The 25,920-nt window shown below is 41.1% G+C and overlaps 1 long non-coding RNA gene across 1 annotated transcript in view; it reads left to right on the forward strand.

Annotated features, from left to right (window-relative positions):
* The first annotated feature begins 435 nt into the window (after positions 1 to 435).
* The window catches only part of LOC142603519 (uncharacterized), a 67,639-nt gene continuing 42,154 nt past the window's right edge, over positions 436 to 25,920 (forward strand). The window contains exons 1-3 of the long non-coding RNA XR_012837468.1: positions 436 to 718; positions 1,259 to 1,480; positions 4,711 to 4,812. This is a non-coding gene — a long non-coding RNA (uncharacterized LOC142603519). The remainder of the gene's footprint in view (positions 719 to 1,258; positions 1,481 to 4,710; positions 4,813 to 25,920) is intronic.

The following is a 25,920-nucleotide window of genomic DNA, read 5'->3' on the forward strand; positions in this document are numbered from 1 at the left end:
AATCAGTCATGTTGCTTTGGCTTGAAGCAGTTGGGGGAATATAGTTGTTAATAGAGATGATGTTTGGAACTGTTTCTTATGACCAGTGAATTCTAAAGGCAGAAAGGAGTGTTTGGAAATGTGGGAGATGCATTTTATTGCCTATAAAAAGAGATCAAGGACACTGAACACTCATTCTGCTCTAAAAAGCCTGGTTTTAAATTTGCATATATACACCAGGGTTGCCCAGCAATTTTAGAATAAAGATTGCCAACTTTTCCATGCTTAGAGCCATTTTTATTTCTTACATAGATGCTTTTAGCCAGACTGATGTGGTCATGTTTGCACAGCTCTGCCCTTTACCCAACAAACTCTGGCGGACCTGACCTTTTTATATCCCTTTTCCCCAGCTCTTTATGCCATCAACTGACCTGGTCTGCTGACAAGCCTGCCTTCCCTTGGACCACCAGGAGCCTCAACACCCCTTCCAGGGCATCTGGGATACAATGCACCCATAACATTGGCTGCCACCATTAGCAGAATTTTACTATGCAACTGCTTGATACCCAGTTGGACAGAGGTAGCTCTGCTGGCCTCCTGCCCCGTGGGGGATACCAGTCTTCTTTATCCTGGGAAATCTGTGGGCAGCTTCTGAAGACAGTCTCCATGGGGACAAAGCCTCCAGATGTCTGGAAGATCTTGTGCTTGAACTGTGATCCCTGAGATGAGATCAAGACAGGTAACTCTGAAACTTACACCATATTTACTTAGCAGTTATGAAAGCTAGTGCTACCATATTTTATGGCAATTGAGCACACTGAATAGCTGTTATTACTAACCACTGGTTTTACTGGGGTAATTTTGAGAATCTGCCATCCCTGTTTTGCAAAGAAAGATTGTAAAGATTGGCAAGGATAGGCTAAATCTGCAGAATCTATTCTAGTTGTACTAAAAGCTCAAATTTTAAAGGTCTCATTTTTAAATAAGGTCCTCAACTGTATATTCTTAATAATGCTTCTTGGTGCATGTACTTGGTGCAGAACCTTCCCCCTTTTGTGGAACGCTGTTCTCTCAAATGGTCAAAACTCATGAAACTTTGCACTGATACAGTCAAAGGTGTGTATTGGATTTTGAATGCCCAAGCTCAGTGGATTGTTGAAAATCCCAACTGTGATATATAATAAATGACAGATGTTATAGATACTCCTGGGTGCAATGAAGAAGGTCACAGAAGTTTGCTTCTAAAAATCAATTTTAATTTATCTTTTCCTGCTGACAGCTTCATGCTAAGAGTTGGCCTCCATTTGATGTGAACACTGAGAAGCTGCTGCAGGCTACCACTGATTGGAATTTACTTGTATTAGTCTAATTGCATGCTCTACCATCATCTGTTTGCAATCACAAAGAGGAAGCTTCTGAAGCTTGGGAATGAGGGAAAATGAAGTGTCTTGACAACTACAAAACACCGAGAATGCTTTTGGAGGTTTTCCCATCACCATTTGTGAGTATGAACAAAAAGGCACTGCTATTTTTTTTTCCATGTCCATTTTTACCCTGCACCCATAACATAAATACATATAACAACGAGGAGTAGTGATAATTAATTAAGGTCCCCAAGCACTGTAAGCTGATAATGAGTAAGAGTTCATGAATTGTTTTGGAAGAGGTTGAATTAGTTCATTATTGAATTAGTTGAATTAGCTCATTAGTAAAATCATACAATTATTGTCTCTATGGATATTCAACTGAGCTTATGAAACACATTCAGTGCTTCTGGCTGTCCAATTTAACTGCCAGTTTTAAAACACACCCCTTGAACATTTTATCTTTAATGCCACCCTAGAAGGTATGACATTAGTCCTTTTCACACGCAGCAGGCAGACACAAATTGTAAGGAAGCAGACAGATAAAGAACCTTCATAACTAAAGACACTGAGACCAGGTTTGCTTCTGTTCAGGTCTAGAGGTTTAGGCTGGAGGGAAAAGATGAGCACCTTGCAGAACTTTTAGCTGTGCTCCACCAAGAGGCAGCATTGCCCAGCACTGGAGGAGCTTGGGGAGGGTGGGGAGTGCCAGGCTGACCCTGGGCTTGCTCCTCAGTCCCTTCAGCTGTGAAATGGTTGCAATGCTGATCGCCACCCACTCCACAGACCACTTTGAAAAATGCTAGTGAAAAGTGCTGCACAGGGTACCAGCAAGTTGGAAATCTGTTGCTTATGGGTGAACTACTAATCCTAGTTCAGCAGTAGGGATCTCTTTCTGCCTGGCCAGTACAAGTGGAGAAGAGCAGCAAAGAATAGGAAAGGTACTTTGCAGCCCCAGGATAGCTGTCAGTGGGACTGGAGTGTCAGATCTGTGAGGGAAAGGAGGGCTTTACTCACGTGAGCACAGCCTGAGAGAACTGCTGTCTAAACTGCTAGGCTCCTTATTTCCTAGGTAAACTTTTAAACTTCATGGAGAAAGAGTGAAGATGAACAAGGATAATCTCAATTCTTGTACAGCTGGGGTGAGCTCCTATAATGACAATTGTTTGGTGGCATGGTCTGATACTTCTTGTAGTTTATTAAAACTAACTTGCACAGAAAAAGCAATGGCTTTTACTTTTGCCTTTTCAGTGATAAATTTCAGAGATGAGGCCTTACATTAGCAAGTTCTACTCAAGCAGAATACCATGTGATGCTGATGGAGATTTAATGTATTCTTGAAGTGAAATATCTGCCCCAATGCTTTGCTGTATCGCAGTCCCCTTGTTGTTTTGGGGACTGGTCCAAAGCTGACTAAGTCAGTAGAAAGTCTAGCTAATTACAGCATGGCTTAGATGGGGTTCTGAGAGCCTTTGTCACTTGTGATGTGAAGGGTTAACATTTCAGGAGCCTTTTTTTCAATTTTAGGTAGTAGAAAAGGGAATAGTGGAAATAATTCATTGAAACATTGCTATGAATCAGAAAATGCATTTTTTATTTTTTTTTAAAACAACCCCGAGCTGAGATTAGATCCAGAAAAGCATGAGGAGGTGTAACTAGAAGCTTTATGAGATTCTCATCTTAAACTTGACCAGATGTTGGCACTAAGATGGTTATACTCTATAATTTGTACCTTGTTGTCATGGTTGTTCTGAAGGCATGTAGATGAAGCACCACTGACTTCTATTTCCCAGTGTGTGAGTGAGCCTGTATTCATTTCTTTGACAGGCATTTTTGCATGGAGAGCAGCTCAGTGAATTCAGATGAGAGCATCAGATGGATAGTGGGTAGTCTCTCAATCCGGCTGAGGAAGGTAGGTCCTTCTAAACTGGGTTAAAGGCTGATACCAGGCCTGTGAGTTTCTATGGATTCTGAGTTTAAGTGCTAATATCTGCAAAAATGGAAACTCAGTGAGCTTTCAGTCCAGCACGCTGAGCATGTCCACTTTCAGAGAGAAAGCATAATTCATAGAATCATAGATTAGTTTAGGTTGGAAAAGACCTAAGATCATTTTAAGATCGAGTCCAACCATTAACCTAGCACTGCCAAGTCCACCACTAAATCATATCCCTAAGCACCACATCTACATGTCTTTTAAATCCCTCCAGGGATGGTGACTCAACCACTTCCCTGGGCAGCCTGTTCCAGTGCTTGACAACCCTTTTGGTGAAGAAATCTTTCCTAATATCCAATCTAAACCTCCCTTGACACTACTTGAGGCCATTTCCTCTTGTCCTATCACTTGTTTCTTGGGAGAAGAGACCAACCCCCACCTGGCTCCACCCTCCTTTCAGGTAGTTGTAGAGAGCAATAAGGTCTCCCCTCAGCCTCCTTTTCTCCAGACTAAACCACCCCAGTTCCCTCAGCCGCTCCTCATCGGACTTGTGCTCCAGACCATTCCCCACTCCGTTGCCCTTCTCTGGACACACTCCAGCACCTCAATGTCCTTCTTGTAGTGAGTGTCCCAAAGCTGAACCCAGCACTCGAGGTGCGGCCTCACCAGTGCCGAGTGCAGGAAGGGACATTTTTTTCCCCTGCTGTATTTACACCACACTTAGTTAATTAAGTGAAGTCCATGTCTGCAATGGAAGATCCCTGGTGCTATTACATCTGATTTGTATTGAGCTGTAGTACTAATACTACTAAAGAACAATGGTGGGAGCATGGACTTACAATCTAGGCAGTAGCATTAAATTCTATCTGCATAAATCAGAGGTCTTGCCTTAAACTGGGAGGTGTTATGGGGCGTAACTTACATTGTGAATTAAGCATGTCCTTGTAAATCCAGAGCAAAGATACACTGGACAGTAGTAGTTCCAGTTAGGGAGGATTTGTTTGGTTTTCTTAAACTTTGTAAACTTTAAAATAGCTTTGAATTAAAGAAAAAAGTCATTCTAACTAACAAAGCTGTCTTGATCCAACACAGGTTGTAGCAGTGCCACTGTTTCAGGTAGCTGCATCCTAGGATAATGTGGTATTTTTAAAGATGCTGCTAAGTGTTTGTTAACTTTCTTTTTACTACATCAAATCAAAAAATAATCTTAGTTCCAGTCATTGCTGAAGTACTCGAATTTGAAATAATCCAAGCTGTTTTAACACATTCTAAAAAAAGACCTATATTCTTTACAATGAATCTTTCAGTTATGTCAAAAATACAAATTCCAAAATATATTTCTAATAATAATAATAACAATGCTAAAGCCTCCAGACATGCCAAATTTCCAGTCTTGTGGATATAAACTGTAAGCATTGTGCATTTTTCTTTTAGATATCAGATCCTCTTCTCTGGAGAGAGTATCATTGAGGAGCAGTTTGAAATAAGCAATATGGACCAGAAGAATGTAAAGAGACCCTGACTGCTGTCAGAACAGTAAGTCTTTTTTTTTTTTTTTTTTTTTTTGGCAAATATTTCTAACATAAGCATTTTTCTTTAAGACTATAATGTCAAGCAGTATGACATAGGGAATCATAAATGGATTTCTCTGAGAGATTGTGCAGGTAGGATTGCAGGCTCACATAAACTTGAAAATTGTATTTCTCAACTGGGTTTTTATGTCTCAGAAGAAGAGTTACTTGATTTGTAGCTTAAATCCAAATCAAAAGGGTGGATGTAAATTGTCTTGCTTGTGAGAAGAATGATTACGTAGTCTCTGAATTAAAGTTTATTTAAAACTTTGTTGATGGTTGATTAACTGCTGAAAAAGAACTTTAGCACTGTTGTGTTCAAACAAAAATCCTACAAACATAAAGTTGTTTCAGGGTTTTTGCAATAAGTTACGACTCCTTTTTTGGTTATAGGTGTATATACATAATCATATGCATGTATACTTCTAAATAAGGGCAGGCAAACAGAAGTAGGGAGTATTTTTTTTTTTCTTTTACATTGCAAATTTCTATGTGAATCTTCCAAAAGCAAGTGAGCTAGGAATGATTTCATTCCAGCCTTACTTTGCTACGTTGCTTAGCTCCTTGCTTGTCATTTGCCCAGGGGTCTTAGAAGGAAACCAGAGAAAACAAGGTTTGCAAATGCTATGGATGACCCTGAAAGAAAACATATGGTTTCTCAAACACAGAAGTCATGGTAGTGGGAGTTTTGGAGCGCTCTCTCAGAGAAATGGAGTTTTGTTACCATCGGTTTGCTAAAACCAAGAATACATTATACACTATATTGCATTCAGATGATCTCATACCAATCAAAACAATCTTGTGGGACTTCTGATTCTGATTAAGCACTTGGGCCGAAGGGACCATGCTACCATCCTACCTCATTGGCAGGGGTTTTGTCATGAGACATTTGTTATGTTTTTGAAGCAAATATTTCTGTGATAAGTGTTATATTAAAACCCACAAGGATATGAATAATCCTGTTTTCAGTGAAGAGTTTAAACTGCATGCTATAAATAAAACCAAGGCCACACATTGACTCAAAAAGGTAAAAAAAAGAAATACTGAATAGCTCTGTTCATCCTGCCCACTAAATGGGGTGAGGCCATGGGGAAAAATATCTTTTTATTGTATCACACAAGAGAAGTGAATTAGGACTGCAGAAGGCAACCTTAATTCTGATGTTTCCAGCTCTTGAATACTTGACTTTTCAACCTTAACAGAGGCAGGTGGAAAGGTGGTTATTTTTTTCTTTGTCATCATGCAGCTAAATTCCACTTGAAAGTACTTGGTGTTTTAAAATTTATTCTGCTAGTACTTTCCATCTACTTAGTCTCAGCTGCTGGTTTTTAAACTGGACTAGGAATGACAATTTCTCCCTTAAAAGGATTATTTTCTTCATTGTGAAGCGAGGCTCTTAGCTGCCATCTTCATTTCTTTCTGGTCATAAAACTCCAGCCATCAGACAAAGATCAGCAAGTCTCCTAAAATGAATAGGCGCCCCAAGGAAAACTGAATAGCCTCCAAAGCAATTGTACCGAAGTGACATCAGCGCTCAGATATTTTCATCTTGGCTATTCCAACAACATTCAGTCAATAATGGGCAGTAGAGCCAGTACACACTGACTCTCTTTATTGCTCCCCCACTGGGAACATGTCTCTTTGTAAGAGACCCGCAGAAAGTGTTAGGTCCAAAAACTAAACAACTTTGTTCCATATCGAAGGATTTGCCTTCAAAGTCCGTGCAGTGCAGTGTTGTCCTTCAGCCAGAGCTCGCTTAGTGAGTAATGCCATGCTGAAATTCAGTCTTGTGATCCTGTTAAGTTCCCTCTCATCATTAAGTTCTCTGACTGCTGGGCATCAGCCTGGACATCAGCCTTTATGGATCTTAGATACCTTTTAAGTATTGTATGGCCAACTACCACTTGCAAATCACTCCTGACATTGGTACTGACCCATTCTGAGAAGCTGCAAAACTCATTACATCTGTTGTATTCAGTTTCCTGGTATGGGATATCATGATGGCAATGCTGATCTCCACTTTAGAGTGCTGTAAGGGCTAGAGATTAAAAATGACTTTTAGCATCTAAGTATTTTATCTCTTAAGTGTTACTGGTAATTCTCTAAGATCATTCATTTCTTTGTCACCACCTAAAGGAATTCTAGCATGATAATCCCTACTTTACAAATTGAAAGTGGATGAACTGGGCTGGACAAGAAAGTGTTTTGGTCTTCCTTAGGAACAGAGGAATACATTGACATACTTGAGCTGGGATATTTTAACTGTCCTCTCCCGGATTGTGCCTTTTGGGGAGAAAATAATTTTCCCCAACCTTCCCCCATCTCCTTGCTAATGTCTTTCCATGTAGAAATAATATTTGGAATCTGAGATTGTGCCTTCTGAAGTGGTTTCCATCTTGCTGTCCTCCTAAGAGAACTTTAACCTTTTTTGAATGATCATGTTCAGCTACATATAATTTCAAATCCATAAAAAAACAAGTGCCCCTGTATTTGTGTACCCTGCAGCAAAATGTACCTTTAAGGAGAAAACATTGCTTCACTGTGACTATCTGAATTTATTGGCTATTAGAAGTCTTATAGTGTGTGGCTCACATTTTAGAACTCTGATTTCAAGCTTAATGTGGTCAGGAAATATAAAAATACATTTATTTATGTCATCTACTAAAAATCTCAACCTATGTTACTGCTAGTCCAACCAAATCAGTGTTTATGTTGGAGATGAATGATTGGTTTGTAGCTGCCTGTGTTTCTAGCCAGGCTGAATGGAATGATTCTGCAGCAAACTGTGTGTGTATTTTTTTTTAATTTTTTTTAAACTTCTTTTTATTTACTGCATGTGGCAGCTATTTCCTTCCTCCCAGAACCCACTGCCCAGTTCTCAAGGTCAGTGCAGCTGTCTGACTCCTATCAAGCTGTGTACCTGGAGTGATGTGATTTATTGAATTGTTCAAGGTCATCAAAATTCAGGCAAATATTTCATTCCTACTGATACCTGTTCACTGTTGCAAGCTTGGATTTGATTTGCTTTTCCAAGTCTTTGGAGTTTGCACATCAGCAGCTCCTTTGGCTGATATTTGCACAAGCTTTGCATGTTATTTATCTGCAGGAAAATATCTTCAACCATAATTTCTCCTCATACATTTGATAACCAGAAGTTCACACAAGATGTGAGATCCCATTCTCTCCCTCCGGTAAGAGCTGGTAAAGGCAAAGCTGCCAGAATAGCTGCCAAAGGAGAAGAAATACCATCAGGCTTGAGACATTTTCCTAAACGATGCACAGACTTTTTAGAGTGTGATGTTCAGTGGTCCTGAACAGCCACATGTCGGTGAAATGATCCACTATAAGGTGCTTTCCACCTTGAAAATTAATTTCTTAAGTATTTTCCCAAAGAGGTGGATGAATCTGTATTATTTCTGTATTCAGCACTGCAGGGGCTGGGAGGAGTTCACTGCTCTTACACAATGCAGAGCACAGGAAAGAGCCACTTTGAATCTGAGCAGGCAGTGAGTCTGCCTGCACCAACAAACCTCGTTGCTTTTTGTTCTCAAGCACTGTGTATTTTTTTTCCTGCCTGTTCAGTTCAATCCATATTAATTTCTGTCGCAATGGCAAGCTACTTTCTAGTGCTTACAACATTTTGTTACCTATGTGATGTGCGCCGAGCCATACGTCACCAAGCTGACAGAAGCCGCTTCTGCCAAGAAGCAGGAAAAGGTATCTCCATACCTGTTGTGTTCCACCAGCTTTCCTGAGCAATCCAGCAATTAATTATGAAAACTTTTAGACTAAATTCACTTAAAACGCATCCACCCACCCCTTCTGCCCCTTCTTTTATGACTTAAATGAAAGATTAATTTTTATAGCACATTTTACAGGGGTCACAGGCAGCATACATATATTGGAGAACACACTGTCCCTAGTAGGCTCTCCAGGACAGGAGGGCAGTAACTAGTAACTCCAGCAGTCCCTTCTAACCTTAACCATTCTGTAAGCTCCCAGTTTTATCAGTCATGCTTGACAGATTTACATGCAAGGATAAGAAGGTGCTGTTCATCATCAGAGATTCATCCAAAGAAAAAAAGGCTTGGAAACAGATGAGCTTTGCACTTTCAGATTCTGCTCTAAATTGAAGGATGAGGAGAAAAATTATTCAGTGAATATAAATAAAGGTAGAGAAAGACAATGGGAAGGGACTCAGAGGATCTCTGAGAAGCCTCTTGGAAAGAAAATTAGGGGTTTTGAGTCTTTTATCACCAGAGGTAATATCTAATATCAGATCAAATGTTATAGGAAGAAAAAAGTCATCTTGTATAAAACACTTAAACAACTGACTTGCAATCTTTTTTTGAACTGCAGATGCCTAAAACTTTCCAGTGGAGAGCACTACATCTCTGTAGCAAATTGTAGCCTTCTGATAATAGGCTTTTCTGTCTCAGTCGTGTTGTACAGATTCTTCACAAGTAGCCCCAGACTCCAGCTGATTCTGTGAACCACAGGCTGGGAAGAAATGTCTTGCATGGTAAAGACCACATAGGCTTTTTTGCAACAGGCACATAGAACTCTTGTATCATTTTTCCAAGTGAAAGGTCCCTTGATAAACATTTTGCAGGAGGACATTTCTCTGTTGATCTAAAGTGACATATTTGATTAAAAAGTGTCAGATGGGCTGCAGCAGCATCCCTTCTGTTAACCTTCTTTCACTTGAGCTTTATTTTTGTTTTTAGTACACTTGGACTGGTCCTGGGATGAAATAATACACACAGCAATCTCAGCTGACCTTTTAGGTACCGTAAGAACCAGGTCTGACTCCCCTGAGCCATGAATGCAGAGTTTTTTTGATGTAATTTCCTGGAACAGGTACAACTAAGACGCTTTCATTGCTGAGACCCGCTCTGCAATGGGCAAGCCCTCTTGGCACCAGCACACTTAACCTTTTTGTTCAGCAAATTTCCCATCTTGTGTAGGTGGACAATGAATACTAATATGATGCAAATGATTTCCTTTTAAATGTGAAGACTCCCTGATTAAAAACACACTGTCCAGGAACTCTGGGTCTGTTCTATTCCCATTGAACAGAACACCCTTGTTGCCTTTGACTTTAGTGATTGCAGGATCAAACCCTTAGTTTCAAATATGTTGCAAGTAAATTTTTTTCCCCTCTGAAGCTGAGGGTGAATTACCAACTCGGTAAAGGAGCTGTAAAGAATACAGAGCAAAAAAGCCAGGAAGATCTGGGGGAAAAAATCAGAGAAGGAAAAAAAAGCATTAAATGTCTTGCTTGAGAGTCCAGAAGTTTGTCAGAAAATCAGAAGCTGAGGTTGGTGGAAGGTATCGTGGGACTTCTTTTGATGTAAACAGGAGGAGAGTTGATGAAAAGCTAAATTACTGTGCCTGGGAGAATGCTGGAACTTCCATGACATCTTAGTTTTGATAAACTCTGAAATGCGGACTGGACCATGCAGCTACCTTCCTAGCTACTGGGGAAGTTATACCTTGGGGTTTTTCACCCAGTGAGGAAATAATGTTTTAAGGATCTTTCTTTGAGTTTCCATGTCTTATCTACATTGCTTCCCCCATCATATATAAAGACTCTTAAAACAATGTTAATAGATGTTACGGAACTGAAAGTAATATGGATGTACAGAGTTGGATAGTTCTTTCATGAGGCTATTTTTAATTTGTATTAGCACTAGTTTAGTTTAAAAAATCATATCTATCTATCTGTCTATCTATCAGATATCAGAGCTCTGCTCATACTGCAGTTTTGGTATACTGTTCTCCTAGTTTGTATTGAAAGAAAAATATTCTGAAATTATGGGAGAGCATTGGTTATATTTAATAAATATTTTCTAATTAAGATGTTCTCATAAGTGCCATCGCCCAGCAAACCACCCTATTACTCTAGTGGGACCATAGATGTGAGTAGAGCTACCAGCCCATGCAGTCCTGTAGGCAGAGTTGGGGTCCGAGTGATTTAAAGGAGCTGCTTTGTTTGCTGCAGGAATTCAGCCATCTCTGGGGCAGAACATCCAGTTGTTGTAACAGTATGTATCAATCCACAGATTAGTAGCCAAGTCTTGTGTATTCTCAGTTCCTCATGCCAGCCCCTAATGGCATATCATGAAAAAAAATAAAAACCGAAACAATTTAGATAGGCCTTGTTTATGGGTGTGCTGGAAAGAAAACCAGCCAGCAATGATGCCCACCAAGCAATTCCACGTAGAAAAACATGACAGTGCTGTAGTACAAGGCTTTAACACCAACAGAAAGGGAGGGTCTCTTGTTCTGAATGGGCTGTCTCTGGAGTATCCACTTTATGAAAGTTCTTTGACTTCTACAAGGATTTCTGTATAGGTTAGCTGTAAAGTAGCCTAGGTCTCCTGGGCTCCTTTGCCTTGTCCTGCCACAGAAATCTCATCTAACAGCACTGGTTTGGGAAAGGAGCCATAAAGGAAAAAAAGAACAGGCTCCTTTTGTAGCTAATAACTTCCTTTAATTGGTAATTAAGCTGCCTGCTACTTATAAATGTCAATAAAGGTCAAAATATTTAGAAGCAAAATCATTTTAGTGGCTTCCCATTTCTCATTGCATAAGCTGCCTGCTCAGACCACACACATGCACATTTGAAGACGGTTAAGATTTCAGAGACCTTGTCTTCCCACCAAATTCTTATATAAAGCGGCCCAGAAGGGGACAGAGCAGCTTTAGTCAATAGGAGGGAGGATGTGAACCGAGTCTACTGGGTGAGCATTCCTCACATTTTGGAATACCACCGCAGGCGCTGGGGCTGAATCAGACAAGGGGCTGGCCAGATGGTGCACTCATTTACTCTTTAATTCAGGGAAAGGGGGTTGCATCTCATCCATGTGCAAAATGACTCAAGAAAAAACTGCCTGGTAACAGATTAAATACCAATTGCAGCTTGAAAATGAGAATTAGTATAAATCCTGTTGTTTCTACTGAGCAGAGAAAAATACAGAGGGTTGGTTTTGCTTGCAGTCCCTGAGTTAACATGTATGAATACTTATTTTCACTGCGTGAATTTGCTGATTTTGTGAGCAGATTCTTCCCACTGAAATTAATCAGTTTACAAGGGGGCAAGTGAGGGGACATTTGGCTTTGAAGAGTGCAGAGAATGTATTCCCAGAGGGATCTTTGATCTTTTTATGGTGTTTTGTTTTTTAAAGTGTGTTTGTCTTTCAGGGGCTTGGTGTTTTGGAAATTAGAGCAATAGAGACTAGACATTTACATTACACTTTTAGAATATGGCCTCCTTTTGATACTTTCCCAAAACATCTTCAAGAAGCTCAGAGTCTAATTTACCATTCCATGAGCTTGCCATATAGGACGGGATGGGAGTGTGTGGGTTTGTGTTTGCATGTACGAATACATGTATATGTGAAAATAAACCTTACACCGATGTGAGGCCCGTCTAATTCCTGCCTCTTGCTATGCTGCATCCAGGACCATACATCGGTGCCTCCCTCTCTCCATGACCTCTAGTGCTGGTTGACATGAGACTTGTGTTCAGAGAAGCCCAGTCAGAAAATGTGTTCCTCAGCAGTTGTAAAGGTTAGTTGTCCCTTTCACAACACATGTCCCAGTATGGGATCTCCTGCGATTCTGTGTGCCAAATGTGTCGCACATAACACGGTCATCACCAGAGGGGAAGCAGAAGTATGAGTAGCTTGGAGAAAGAGTTGTTCCAGTCCCTACAAAGATTACAGATCTCTGTTTTTTAGAAGAAAATAAGACATTTGAGGTCCTCTTCCATATTTCAGTCCTTAGTGGCCAAGGACTCCATAAGGATTTTCCTTTTGCCTCCCTCTGGCTAGTGGGAGGACCACTCAATGATGCTTTGTTGAATATGGAGGTGGAGATGAAGTGACCAGGTAGCTTGTCAGGTAGAGCTGGGAATGGGAACCCGACAATCCTCTGGTCTTGCCTTCCTGCCAGACTGAATTGGGGATATTGGTGAGGGTGCAACATGCACCCATCTCAAGTTTAGTCTTGGTAGCATCAGACTGGATAGGTGGGAGACTGACCTGAAAATGATCTGAAAGGGATGATGTCCTGTTGGCATATTCGTCCTGCCTGGGAACTGCACATTCAATCCACCCACCCCAACTAGGCAGAGCTGTAATTAGAAGCAAAGATTCCATGCAATCTTGTGTGTAAATAATAATGCTAGCCAAGTTGAATCTTTATGTTTTCTTGGGGCAGATATGCTTACTGGCAGCACTGCCTGATCCGTGTTATTGGTTAACTAATAAAGCATTGCTGGTTTTACATATAAATGTGCTTATGCCATAAAAACTTCAAAACAGGGAAACACGAGGCAGTCATGCTATATGTGAATCTTGCTTTCTTGTTTGCTCTCTGTTAGTCGCAGATGTTTTCTGCAAAGATTTTAAGGAAGTGACTGTGAAGAGCAACATTACATATCCAAGTGCTAGCTTTCAGAAGTAAAAAATGCACTCCAAAGTCTTGAGATTTTGTTAAAGACCATAAGCTTATAGCAGATAAGTACACTTTCAAAATTTGTTGTTTGCCTTGTGGTTTTGAGCCATTAGACTGTTTCTACCTATTTTCTTCCAAACTTTTATTCTGTAATTGTGATGGTGAGAAGCTTCTTATTAAAAAGTCTGAAAACAGAGCAATCTGATAATCAATTGCATGACTTCAGAAGCTGCTCATTTGCTACTAATAACATATAATTATCCCAGAAGAGCAATATAACTATTTGACCATCTACCAGAAAAATAATATTTTGATATTAAAGACACAAACATGAATTAAATAGTATTTTGAGACTTTTATTTGACTGATACTTCATGTATCATTTATATAGCTTTTCCACAGCAGGTCTGGATCCCAAGGTCTCATGATGCAGTGTAGAGAGTCCTCTAAAAATATTTTTTCTTCTTTTCTCCCACCCCTTTCTGGAGGTCTAGTTTACAGTGTGGTCCCATCAGCACAAATGAAGGGGTGCTGAGCTTCAGCAGTGGAGTTAACAGTGCTTCCATCACCCCCCAAAAATGCCTCCTGTAACTACGCTGATGGGACTCGGAGGCCTCAACTAGCTGTTCTTCAGTTCATATTGCTTCATCTTTCATAAATTCACTCATAATTCGGCTGGCGGTGGTATTGTGTACGTGTCCATCTTGTTAACAGCCAAATATAAATAAATGAAGATAAACACTCAAGTAATTTAAACTTTCATTTTCATCGTACAATTTCTGTAATATGATTAGGGTTTGTACTGATCCTTCCGATAAAACTCTTCCACAGTAACAGCGCAGCTCTGCACCAAGCAGCCAGTGAGTGCCAGGCTACGAGACGCTACCAGGCAGTATTTCTGTCTGCGCCTCTCTGTCTGCCCCAATCCATCCCAGTGTCCCACATCGTTTCAGCTAATAGAATTTGCAGATTATTGGAGGAGGAATAGAGGAATGGGAAGGGTGACTTATTTCTTATATCATGATACTGTGGATTTTCAGTGGGACTGAAGGAAAAAGCAAAAGGAGGGAAAGAAAAGGAATGCAGGCAAGATTAAACCCCAAAATAATTTAAAAAAAAAGAGGACAACAGAAAATAATTCCTAAGTGTAATTCTGGTACTCATTATTATTGCTTAGAAATCTATATATTTTCCTGGGATATATGTAAGAAGCAGTGAATGAGTGGGGAGGAAGGTATGTACAAACCTCCCATATCTACTATATTTGTTTCTCCTTTGTCTGGGCCTTCCCGGATGGAAATCTGCCCTGTGTGTACCATTGGCACAGAGTATTTAGCCCGTCATCCCCTGGGCACGCACTGTACAACTGATCTGCATCAGACATCTACGCATAGGCTGAAGAGTTCATCTGGGGATGCCAGTGGTCATTTGTGCCGAGTAGTTGCTGTAACCAGGCTGTTGGGTGTTTGGAAGTCCCTGGCAATTGGCTAGAGCTTTCAAATTCTGTCCAGACAAAATCTGCAGCCACAAAGGAGGAGGCCTCCGTGTTTTTCAAGACCTGTGGCAGCCACACACCTACCAACGTCATGTCAGGATTGCTGCCTAGTGACATGCAGACATCACAGCGGCTGTTGTAGTGTTCATAAATATGCGTTCAAAGTAGTACTTTTTTCTACTCACTGCATCTACTCAATGCCTGTGCATCTTCGATCTGTACCAGGGCAGTGGAGGATAACAAAAAAGCAGTTAGAAGAGATGAAGGTGGGAATCTCCTTCAGATCTCATCAGTGCTACTTAGCATCATACTTGTTATCTGTCCTTCTCTACTAAGTAGTTTAGACAGACGCCCCAGAAGAGCTGGGATGCTCCAGGCTGCCCGCCTGGGCACCCAGTAGTGGTAGCATGAGTTAGCTTCTTCATTTGCCTGAGCCCTTCTCTCTGTCTTGCTGCAAGTTTTTGTTTAGCCAAGGCTGTGGCGGGCGGTGTGGAAACACTTGTGATCACTCATTAGGAATTCTTTCCACAGTTCCTTTCTCTTCTAATTCACATAAATAGTAAATCATTGCTGTCAATTATGTAACCCTGCACATCAGCAGTGCAGCTTAGCTCTCACATAACACTGAGCAGTGACAGCTACAGTCAACCAACAAATGGTGCCGCACATTTTCCTATACGGTTTCCCAGCACTGAGCATATGATTTAGATTCCTTAGCCTGTAAAGTACTCCACTGGGTGTCCTTTAATATTGCATTATATTACTCATGATGCATAGTCGATTCCATTGCTTCCATTTACTTTAGCAATGATAAATGTCAGAAACTCTATGAGAAGTTTATAAATTTTAAGTGCTTTGCAGGCAACAGTTACCCAGAGAAATTTTCAAACTGTTTGTTACTGGTGAAGTGTAAGGATCGTGGAAAAATTGTTTCCAGAATCTTGGTTAATGAGTTTCAAAATAGAGTAAAATGCATGAATTCTTTATGACTAAGAAGTATGTTAGTGTCAGAATTTTTTCTTCTGTAGTAGTCATCAATTCTGCACAATTAAGATTTAAAAATGGTTACAAGAATTTAGCAAAAAAACCCCTAACACAAGAAACTTGCAACTCAGCTTTTCTCACTGTAATGTTCTCATGATGAAACGTAAAGTTCCTAAAAACTTTCTGTCCAACCACAGGAGCTAGCAGTGCTGCACTCGTGGGGTTTGAGCATCCCAGCCCAGCTGATGTGTGTGTATGGAAAGTAACTGTTGAGGCAGTTGGAGTGAAACCATGCTTTGGTCAGGCTGGTATTAATACAAGTCTGCGTCATCCCCGTTATTTGTATTCGTAGTATCACAGTGTGGAGCGAGTTGGAGGCTGTGCATTGTGGTCTGGCAGCGCTTTCTTCACCGGGAATGATTTGGCCAGCCTGTGCATTACTGGTCCCTCTGGCTATTTGTTGGCCATGGATTAGCCACGCTGTAGGATGTAAACAGGTCTCCTGGCCTGCTGTCTCTGCTGCCGAAAGTGGTAAACAGCAGCTAGTAAAGCAGGAGGACAAAGCAAATTGGGAAGGAGTTGAAACTTTACAGGATACTGTTCTCTCCATTTCCTACAAACAGTGAGGTAAAACATTCAGTGAAAGGAATACTTGGCTTTACTACACAGAAATGCTAAACCTTTGGGGATGGAATATACTCTGCCCAGAGATGTTCATTCTTATTTAATCATCGCAGGAGGGCCCGCTCACGTCCTGCCTGCCTCAAAGAGCTCACAGTCTATATGAAATTAGTCCTGAGGAAGCAGGGTTTGTCCAAGCCCACACAGTGCTTGTTGGAAGGGTTCAACATCTACACTCAGGCAAGTAATCAAGGCGGTTGTGTTCATCTTTCACAGCAGCTTTATTGCCTTTGAACTGAACTACTAGTGTGGGGTTAATTAATTTATCAGTTGCTCTGAAGTGCCAGACGCAATTCCACCTTCTCTGGGAACTGTGGAGAGCTTCTGAATATTGCTTTCTGAAGGTCCAGCAGCTACATCCTCTTTGCAGAGGTAACTTAAGCTGTCTACACCCCTGTTGAGACAGCCTAGCTTGAATGATAGCAGTCAAACAGCAAAACATTGCTGCAGCAGCACAGGTTGATTGAATTAGTGACTGACGAGCTTTGCGAGCTGGTTCTCCTGACCCTTCCTGCTCCCATGAACGAGTTGCTTTAAGGTAACAAAGCCACTCTAAAGGACCCCCGAGGTGTAGGAATGGGTGGCATGAGTTATAACCTAGCTACTGCTAGAGCAAAGATGATTCCTGTGAAGTCTAAAAGTGTATCATCTCCATAAATGCAAAACTTTTAACGGGATCGCGGGCAGTTCAGAGGAGCAAGCCAAGCGGCGGGGTCTCTCCGATCTTCTTTTGGAGAAAAGCCCTTGCGTTAGACGAGGCTGTGGTTTGACAGACGTTCTCCACCGCGGTGCCTGCATGGCGATGATGTGCCCACGTCTGCGGTGATCTGCAGCGGGGGAAGATGCCCCGGCAACGCCGGTCCCTCTCGGTGCGAGGAGCCGGCAGCGGCCGCACGATGGCAGCGTGGGACCGGCGGTGCGGCCGGGGGCAGCCGCTGCCTTCCCGGGGCGGCCGGGGGAAGCGGCCGCGGCAGAACACAAGCCGCCGCTGTGCAAGATAATCTTTAGCCTTGTGTTCTTCTACTGCAAGGTCAGGGTTACTTTAAATTAGACTTTGACATTTTACTTTCCTGTGTTTTGTGGTTTCTTGTTTCCCTTCCCCCACAGTCCAACCTTTGTGGGGGTGGTGGAAGAGGTGGAAGCCCAAGCAGTAAAATATGACCTAACAAGAATGTAACAGTTTGCAGGGACTCATTTACTGCAAGACATATTCAGAGCGATTGCAAGCTGGTAGGAATCCATGCAGACACTGTATGAGGTTCAAAAGTAAATATGCACCGAGAGTACGGGCTGCATTTGTCCCAGCCTCCAAAGCTGTGTTGGTGAAAGCGTGTGAATGGTAGGCAGCGTGGAAGATCTTTGAAAGTCTACAGCAAAAATAATGTGTAACTGCTAATATCAGATCCATATGGCATCTGGTATAACTGCACAAAAATATTCATCTAGATTTTCTATTCCTTGCAGACTATGCTTAGATGATATACATTGCCCCTATTGTGCATTGTAGGGGATGGTCTCTTTCATATTGCAGTGTCTTATGGCTTTCATTTGTTCACAGACCTCCCACTAAGTGACTGCTGATTGAAAACCTTTTTACTTTCTTGCCAGGTTTAGCAAAAAGGGCTTGGTGTACTTAGTGCCTTTGATCTATCTAGGATGAACATTTTCATTGAAAGAGGTAGATGAGTCATTCTAAATTTGACATGGAGCTATCTTGGAATACCTCTGGGTTTGCCTTTTCGAGCTCTTTTATATTTTTTTGCATGCGGCTATAAATATTTTGCTTTGCGAGAAGCATGAACCTCTTTTTTGGAAATGAAAGAGCCCTATTCCAAATAGGAAAAACACACTTAGCTAAGGTTTGTGCAGTGCATATTTAGTGGTAGAAGGTGCTGTGTTGGCCCTGCCTTGCTTTTCAATACAATATCCTGCAGTGTGAAATGAATGGCTGTATTTAGAGGTATCTGGAAGTGATGACTGATGTTTGGAGAAGTTACAAGGCTTTTCCTTTTCCACATGAACTCTCCAACCTGGCATTTCCACAGCAATGAAATACTTCTGGGGCTGAGATCATCTGATTATTATTTCCTGTGTCATGTGCTGAATTTATTATTTTGTTGAATATTACAAATATATTCTTAAGTTGCCAGAGTTTTGGGTTCTTCGGCAAAGTTCACTGGCATAACAAGGATATTGGACTTGCAAAAATAACTTTTTCTCCTCGGGGATTATTTAGTTGTGATTAGTGAATGAAAGAGGGAGGGGGAAATTCAGTAAAAACGCTATTCTGATGTTCTGCCAGCATATTATATAGTCAGTTCAGAAAAAAATGAAATTTGTATTTTTGTACTAAAAACTGTTAAAAGCCAGGAATTTGGACATTTTATTTGCTTTAGTGTCCTTTTTGGTTTTTTTTTCCTCTTCTTTGGAAAAAGTGAACATATTTGTGTTAATCTAGGATTATTTCTGGTCACAGCAGAATCACAGTGTTGTTACTGGGAGTTGCACAGGCCAATAATGGGTTCATTGCCTCAGAAATATTTTCATGGAGATGTTTTATATTTTTTTATACCTCAAAAAACCAAAACAGAACAGACTAAAATCTAGTAAATGCTCTTAATATAATCATCAGTGTCCCTGTTGACATTAAAATGTTTGTGCACTCCTTGCAAGACCAGTAAGTATAAAATAAGGATATCAGAAATAGTTACAGTCTTCTCATATCTAAATGTCATTGATTAAAACTGGATATAATTCTCTGCAAAACTGACTCAAACCCACGTAGGTCTCTTGAACTGTCTCGTACGTTGCTCTGAGCAAGGCCTGTTCAGGGCTCTTCTTTAGCTTACAAATGAGGGGTGGGAGAAGAGATAATGTTTAAAAAAAAAAAAGATCTTGGCATCTGGATTCTTGTGATATATCTGTTTGTAACGCTGACCGTACTTCTTCCGCACTTGTTTTGGAATATTGCATGGTATGCAGGTCTTGATTAAGGGATATTTTGTCCTTTGGCTTTTTCTACACATGATTACACAGTAGCTATCCGTTCCCAACATCTGTGTTTATTAAAACCTTTCCAATAAATCTGTGCAGAAAGGAACTGTCCACATTTCCTCCGAGTTCTGAAAAAGATACTTTTTTTTCTTTGTGATGAATTGGTTAAAGATTATCCAGCTGAGATGTTTGTTTTTTAGCTAGATCGTCAGCATTACTACTCATTGCCGCAAAAGTTAATTAAAAATGGGGATTGAGTGGACAGGCAATGCCTCCAAGTCTTTCTAGGACACTGAGTACACCCTTCTGACTGAAATGCCATTAAACAGGGAAGAGTTAGTACAGCCAACATTTGTGTTTACACCTTAACTCAGCTGCCTGGAGGTGGCAAAATCCAGCAAGGGCTGCACTAGGGGTGTTCCAACCAGGGCCAATTTCCGATGAGAAAATCTAAGGAGCTACTTAGAGAATAAGCTCTTTTGCCTGTTGCGTCACAGCCCCTGGTGCAGCACGCTCTTGCCGTGCTAGGTGAGTGGTAGTGGCCGGTGCATGCTTCCACACTTCCCACCCGCTAAGAAGAAATGTACTGGCACCAGCGATCGGCATTGGATTTTGTGAGGTTTTGCATACTATGTAAGACGGGGCCATTCTCAAGCAGATTTTTGGCTGTGTGATTCTAGTCACATGAGATTGAATGCCTCCGATTGTGGTTCTGGAACCAAAGTCCCACCAACTATCTCAGTGTTTTGGAGGGACCTTGTGAGAAGATCTTCAGTGGTATATGAACCAGAGACAGCAGCTATATGCAGCTGCATTTTCTTGGCTGGGCAACTTCATTCTTATGCTGAGCATGTCTTCCAGCACAGCTTCACCAATGAGGTAGTAGGCTGGCAATCAAATCCTTGCAGGTGATGCTGATCTGGGCAGAACTGTCCATTAGTATTATATAGGTACAACCTGAAAATGTTAAAAGAGCTGATCAGCTTTTATCAGGGGGCTTCTTGGAAACCCTTATGTGGATGACTTAAATTTTGGGTAGCTCACCCTATTGTGGATGCTCTTAAGGTCCAGCAATTATGAAGGCAACCTGAATAAGTATGTGGATTTTGAAACACTTTGCAAGATCAGCTTTTGATCAATAAGATAACACCATCTTTAACTCTTGTGGTGCTTCTGTAATATGGTCTGTGGCACGTTTATTATAGACTAAATTCTCAACTTGATAGGTTGCACCTTTCATCAGAACTGTATGTCTTCTATGCAAGATTTGAGGAAACAGAGGCTGGTGCCCTCCAGACTTCCAGATTCAAGACTTATCCACTGTTTTTCTTTGAAAATCTTCCAGTAACATTGGCAACAGGGCCAGCATTCATTTATGTTGGGATTGGGAGTGTTGAACAGGTGTGAAGACATGAGGTTTCTGAGGTGGCTTTTCTTTTGCTCTCTGCGTCTGTGCTGAGAGTGTCTTGGCCAGATGCAAGGATGTGACTTTTAGTGCCGAGGAACTGGGACTGGTTTTGGAGACAAGAGTTACTTGACCTGAAAAGCCGCACAAAGCCTTATGAATCAGGAACTGGTCACCAGGCAATTAAGCTGAGTCAGATGCTGTTAGATCATAAGCCATGATTCTCTGGGGCTGAAAGCACTGTACCTCCAGTTTTTCCAGCTCACCAATGAAGGAAAGAGACAAAATCGAAACTACAGACTTAAACATGTTCATATATGTTGTCCATACGTCCATTACGTGGTATTGTGACATCACAGGTCTGCCCCTGTGTAGCCTTAAAAGATATGATCATTTGTATTCAGAAAAATAGCAGTGGCCACTGAAAAGTGGCAATTTATTGCCAGTGAGGGCAGACAATGTTATTGTTCTGAGAACGGTGTGCTGTTCTTAGGTACCACTCAAGCACTACTACAATAGTTATGTTAGTAACTTCTTATCATTCAACCAGTACAACCAAGATTCTAGTAAAGCTTCAGTTCAGATGTTCAAAGTGCAGAAGAACTGAGAGGCTTTTTGGTGGAGTCAGGAGAGAATGGACTTTGATACGTGACTGTGAGTGAAAGAATAGTCTTGGGGTTACGGCACTGAACTATGTCTCGAGAGATCAAGATTCACTTTCTGGTTCTTGGGCAAAGGATTTATTCTCTCTGGCAGTCACTTCCCCAAAATAAAAATGTAGCATTTTGTTTCTAATACCAAGGAGAACCAGTTTGCATGAAACTGAAGAAATGTCTTGCTTTTCTCCATGATGTGAAAATCAGGCTATTGAGGGCAGTATATCGTAATCGTCAAGTTCCTAAAGCTCCCGTTTTCCTGAAATAAGTAGTCCTGAAGTGCAAGTTTCCTGGGTATTGACAAACATTTTGCTCAGTTTCTCCTCCAAAGTCTAAGGAAGTCAGTGGAAAAAAGGCTCAGGCCCTGTTTTGAGGGGGTAGGTTAGAGATGTTATCTATTAACTCTCTTTAAGCTCCATTGCAGGGATTTTTATAACATTGTTTTTCCTTTCTTCTCATTTGTATTTTACATACAAGTCCTGGTATTTTGGTTTAGCCCACAAACAACATGAAGCTGCTTTGAATGCCTTAATTTTTCCTGCCTACTGCAAACCAGACTTTTCCCCAGCATCAATTATCCTGAAGGGAACTGCGTATGTAAAACCACACCAAAAAGTTTGAAGCCCATATAAATGTATTTTCATTTCTTATAAAAGACCGCGTTCCTCTGTGTGTGTTGTCTTTGGGTCACCTTGTTTTTCACAATTGCTGATGACTAAGTTGGGGCAGAGGTTCTGTCCATTAGACCATATTCTTCCTTATGGTGGTCACTCTGGCAAACAGTAGGAGATTTAGCGGTTGCCACTGAGGAGAAAAGAGCTGTCTAGAGCTTGTGTAGAGCTTCTCATTTTTATTCATGCCATGGAAACCCAATCTAGAGCTGAGGTTATGACAAACTATTCGCATGCAGCCCTCTCTTCTGATGACCAGTGCGCTAATGCTTGGTTTTTAGGGAGAAATTTTTTCCAAGAACAGATTTTGTTTAGAGTAATAAAAGTGTTTGTCTGACGTGTCTGGGCAGATGTAGCTGGGATGGCTGACAGGGACACCAGTTTCTGTCCCAGTGGCAGGGACAGCTATGGAAGGCACTCCTTAATTGCCCCAGTTTACAGCCCAGACTTTTAACCTGAACTGCCACTCATTTCAGTTTGTTATTACACAAGGTTGTAAAATGGGATGGGTACAACCCATCAGCTATCTCTGCCAGTGCCTGGCAGCAGAGCTTGAGGTACCTCAGGTGGCAATATCTGCAATGATGAGTTAGCACTTTACAGGACAAACTTTCCTTTATTTGCCAAAGCTCCCTCTGAAAGAAGCAACCACAACAGTGTGGCAGCACAAACCGAGACACTAAATGGTATTTTGACCTCTCTGTTATGGACCCATGCTGTAGTGTCAATTTTTATTTCTTATTCTTTGTTTCTTACTAAGCTGCTGGCTGCAGGAAGCAGGGAAAATATAGTCAGGAAGAAGTTCAGTCCACACATGCTCTGATGTTTGCATTTTCTCCCCCAAAGCATTTGCTACTGGGAGTCACTGGAGACAGGATGCTGTTCTGTATGGACGTCTGATCTGATGCAGGTTGACTGTTTTCCTGGGTTTAAATACCATAGTACTGGATTTTGGCAAGATCTCCTAGGGCCTATATGAAGATAACAAATCAAAATGTCTCCCCCAAGGAGCAAACAATTTAAGCATAAGACAAGAAAGACACGGGAACAGAGACAGTCTGGGGAGTATTAAGAACAAGTTTAAAATTTCCAGCTATTAATGAGAAAAGGTCTTTCATTTTTCATCCAGCTCTGGGGAGGACATCTGAAGAGTTTGGATTTCAGTTTCACGGTCTGGGAAGCCATGCTGGCAGGATTGTTGTTTATCTCTCCTGAGAAACAGCATGTTTCAAGTTGATTCTCTATCGAATAAAGGTTTTAAAAAAATATTTTGTTTGCTGCTTTCTCAGCTGTGCACAGCATTTGTCTTCATCCTTTGCTGGTATAATATTATAATAGTTTCTTGTAAGTGCTGAGGCTTTACTGCTGACAGCTGCAGAGAAATGATGCTGTCATGAATCATGCTTGCAAACACAGTTCTGTGATGTGACCAGTTCTCAGCCCCCATAATTAACAGCCAATTACTTCCTCTCAGAGAAGCCAAAACTCGAACAGATGAAAGAAATAGTGTTGTGGGAGCAGATGCGTTGTATCAGTTCCTGTGTTCTTTACAAACACACACAATACTGCGGACCAAACTGAGCATTCGTTTACATCGATAGGCAGCTCAGAAGAGTGGAAGTTCCTAATACCAAGCCTGGGTTTGGCCATCTGTGCTCAAAGTGCATGAGGAGAGGCAAAGGGAGGAGGGAGGAAAGGTTTGTTACAACTTCAAGACGATATGGTTGCAATAATAGGAGGTCACCACTTTAGATTTTTTTGGCTATTCCCTCGAGGTAACACTCCATCTTTATTAATGGGTGTGTGTGCACATGCATAAGCACATGCATGAGAGAGCTGTGTACTCCAGATGCCAAAAACCCAAACCAGAATGTTTACAGTCCCTAGGCTGCAGCCCTGCCTGCTCTTTTGTTTAACCAGGAGACCCAAAGCTGAGCCTTTTCCATCTGCAGTTTGTGTGGCAGAAACCAATGTGGTTTAGAAGACAGAGCTGGGGAATGGGAGCCAGGAACTCCTGACCAGAGCCTGCAATTAGTAATTTACTGATTTTTTTCCTCTCTTTATAGATTATTTTTTAACAGAATTTCATTTTTGTTTGTTCATTCATAAATACTACGCAGGAATAATTTCCTGGGAATCGATTAGAGCTCATAAGATGTTCTTAAACTTTTTGCTTCCTATTTCTTTCATCATTGGGTATTTGCAGTACTTGAATGGGCAACTAAACTGAATGATGATGATCTTGTTTCCTGAATGGCTGACTGGGAATTTGTAAGTAGGAAGAGTTAAATCAGGATTTGAAAAGACTCTTTGCTTTCAATGTTTCATTATCAAATCTCCACATAGTCCCTGGTTTTGTCAACGTTCATTAATATCATGAGATGTACGCAGAAATAATAAGTATTGAAAAATAACTAGAGGTTTCTCTTTTATTTGCTTTATCATAGCTGGTGTAAAGTGGTGGTGGTGCTGCCAATCTCTCTTCCACAAATATGTGATATAGAATTTTAATTTAAAAAAAAAAAAAAGATCCCCAAACTATAAGAATAAACTTGGAGGTTTGATTCCACAACCTGAGGTTTTAAAAGCGTGTACCTTTTTGTGAAATGTGCATTACACGGTAAAAGTTGTCAGCAGAGATGCGAAAACGTGAGTATTTCAGACTTCTGCTTCTCTCTATTGAACAAAATAATGACTTGAATGGAAACCTGCTGACCTGGGTCAAAAAGCACGGTGAATGCTGTTGAAGTAAATCTGCATGTGCCATGAAATGAGCATTCTTAGTCTTGCAATATTTTTTTTAGCTCTGGATCTCTTCAAAACTGCTACTGACTGTCTGGCTTTCGAGCAAGCTCCTTTTCTGCCTCTGCTTCTTCTATAAAATGTGTTCAGAACATTTACAGGGAGGCTGTAGGAGTTAGTATTTCTATAATTCTCTAAACATTTGAAAATGTAAAATATTTGCAGATGTAGTGCCATATGTAACTACATAGAAAATTTTTCTTCCTTGTATACTAAATTTCTGAATAGTAAGAGTCTCTTGGCTGGCTGCTTCTCAGCTGTGAGACTTTTAAAGATCTCTTTTTGGGGAATGAGTCATACAGACTGTGCTCCCAAGCCACAGCTTTACCACCTCCCACCCTGTTTTGTTACTGCTTTCAGATCAATAGCGGTGCGAAGTGAGAGTCTGTCCGTGTCTGTATACTAGCAAGCATCCTGTCTTCAGCTGGTGCTGTGATTCATGCTCTGGGATCAACAGCAGTTCAAAATGGATTAAGGAACAGTCTCTCTTGCCCTTCAACCTTTTGTAATTTTGTACCAATGCTTTCCCCTGCAGTTGCAAAATACCTGTGTGTATCTGAAAGGCACGTGAAAGCATTGCCCACCTGTTAACCCTGTCAGCCTGACCACAACGGAGTTTCATAATGTGTCATTTGTGTTATTTTCCTCAATACTTTCCTAAGGCTGATTCGTTCCCTCCTCCTCTCCCCACCACCCCTCCTCCACAGGATTCTAGAAGTTTTATGGAGTTTAACATGGCCTCTCACCCTTTGTAGTTGCATAATGCTAATGCAATAAATAACAGATCATCAAAATTATCAAAGTGGATTTATGGAGCATATGGCATTCAAATTCAGTCTTTCTGGTCAGCAGAAATCCCCCATGTCTAATGAAAAAATAGAATGCTTTTCAAAGAGAGAAATGCTTTGGAGGAATGCACGAG

The sequence above is a fragment of the Balearica regulorum genome, chromosome 12 (genome assembly GCF_011004875.1).
Source record: "Balearica regulorum gibbericeps isolate bBalReg1 chromosome 12, bBalReg1.pri, whole genome shotgun sequence".
NCBI lineage: Eukaryota > Metazoa > Chordata > Aves > Gruiformes > Gruidae > Balearica > Balearica regulorum.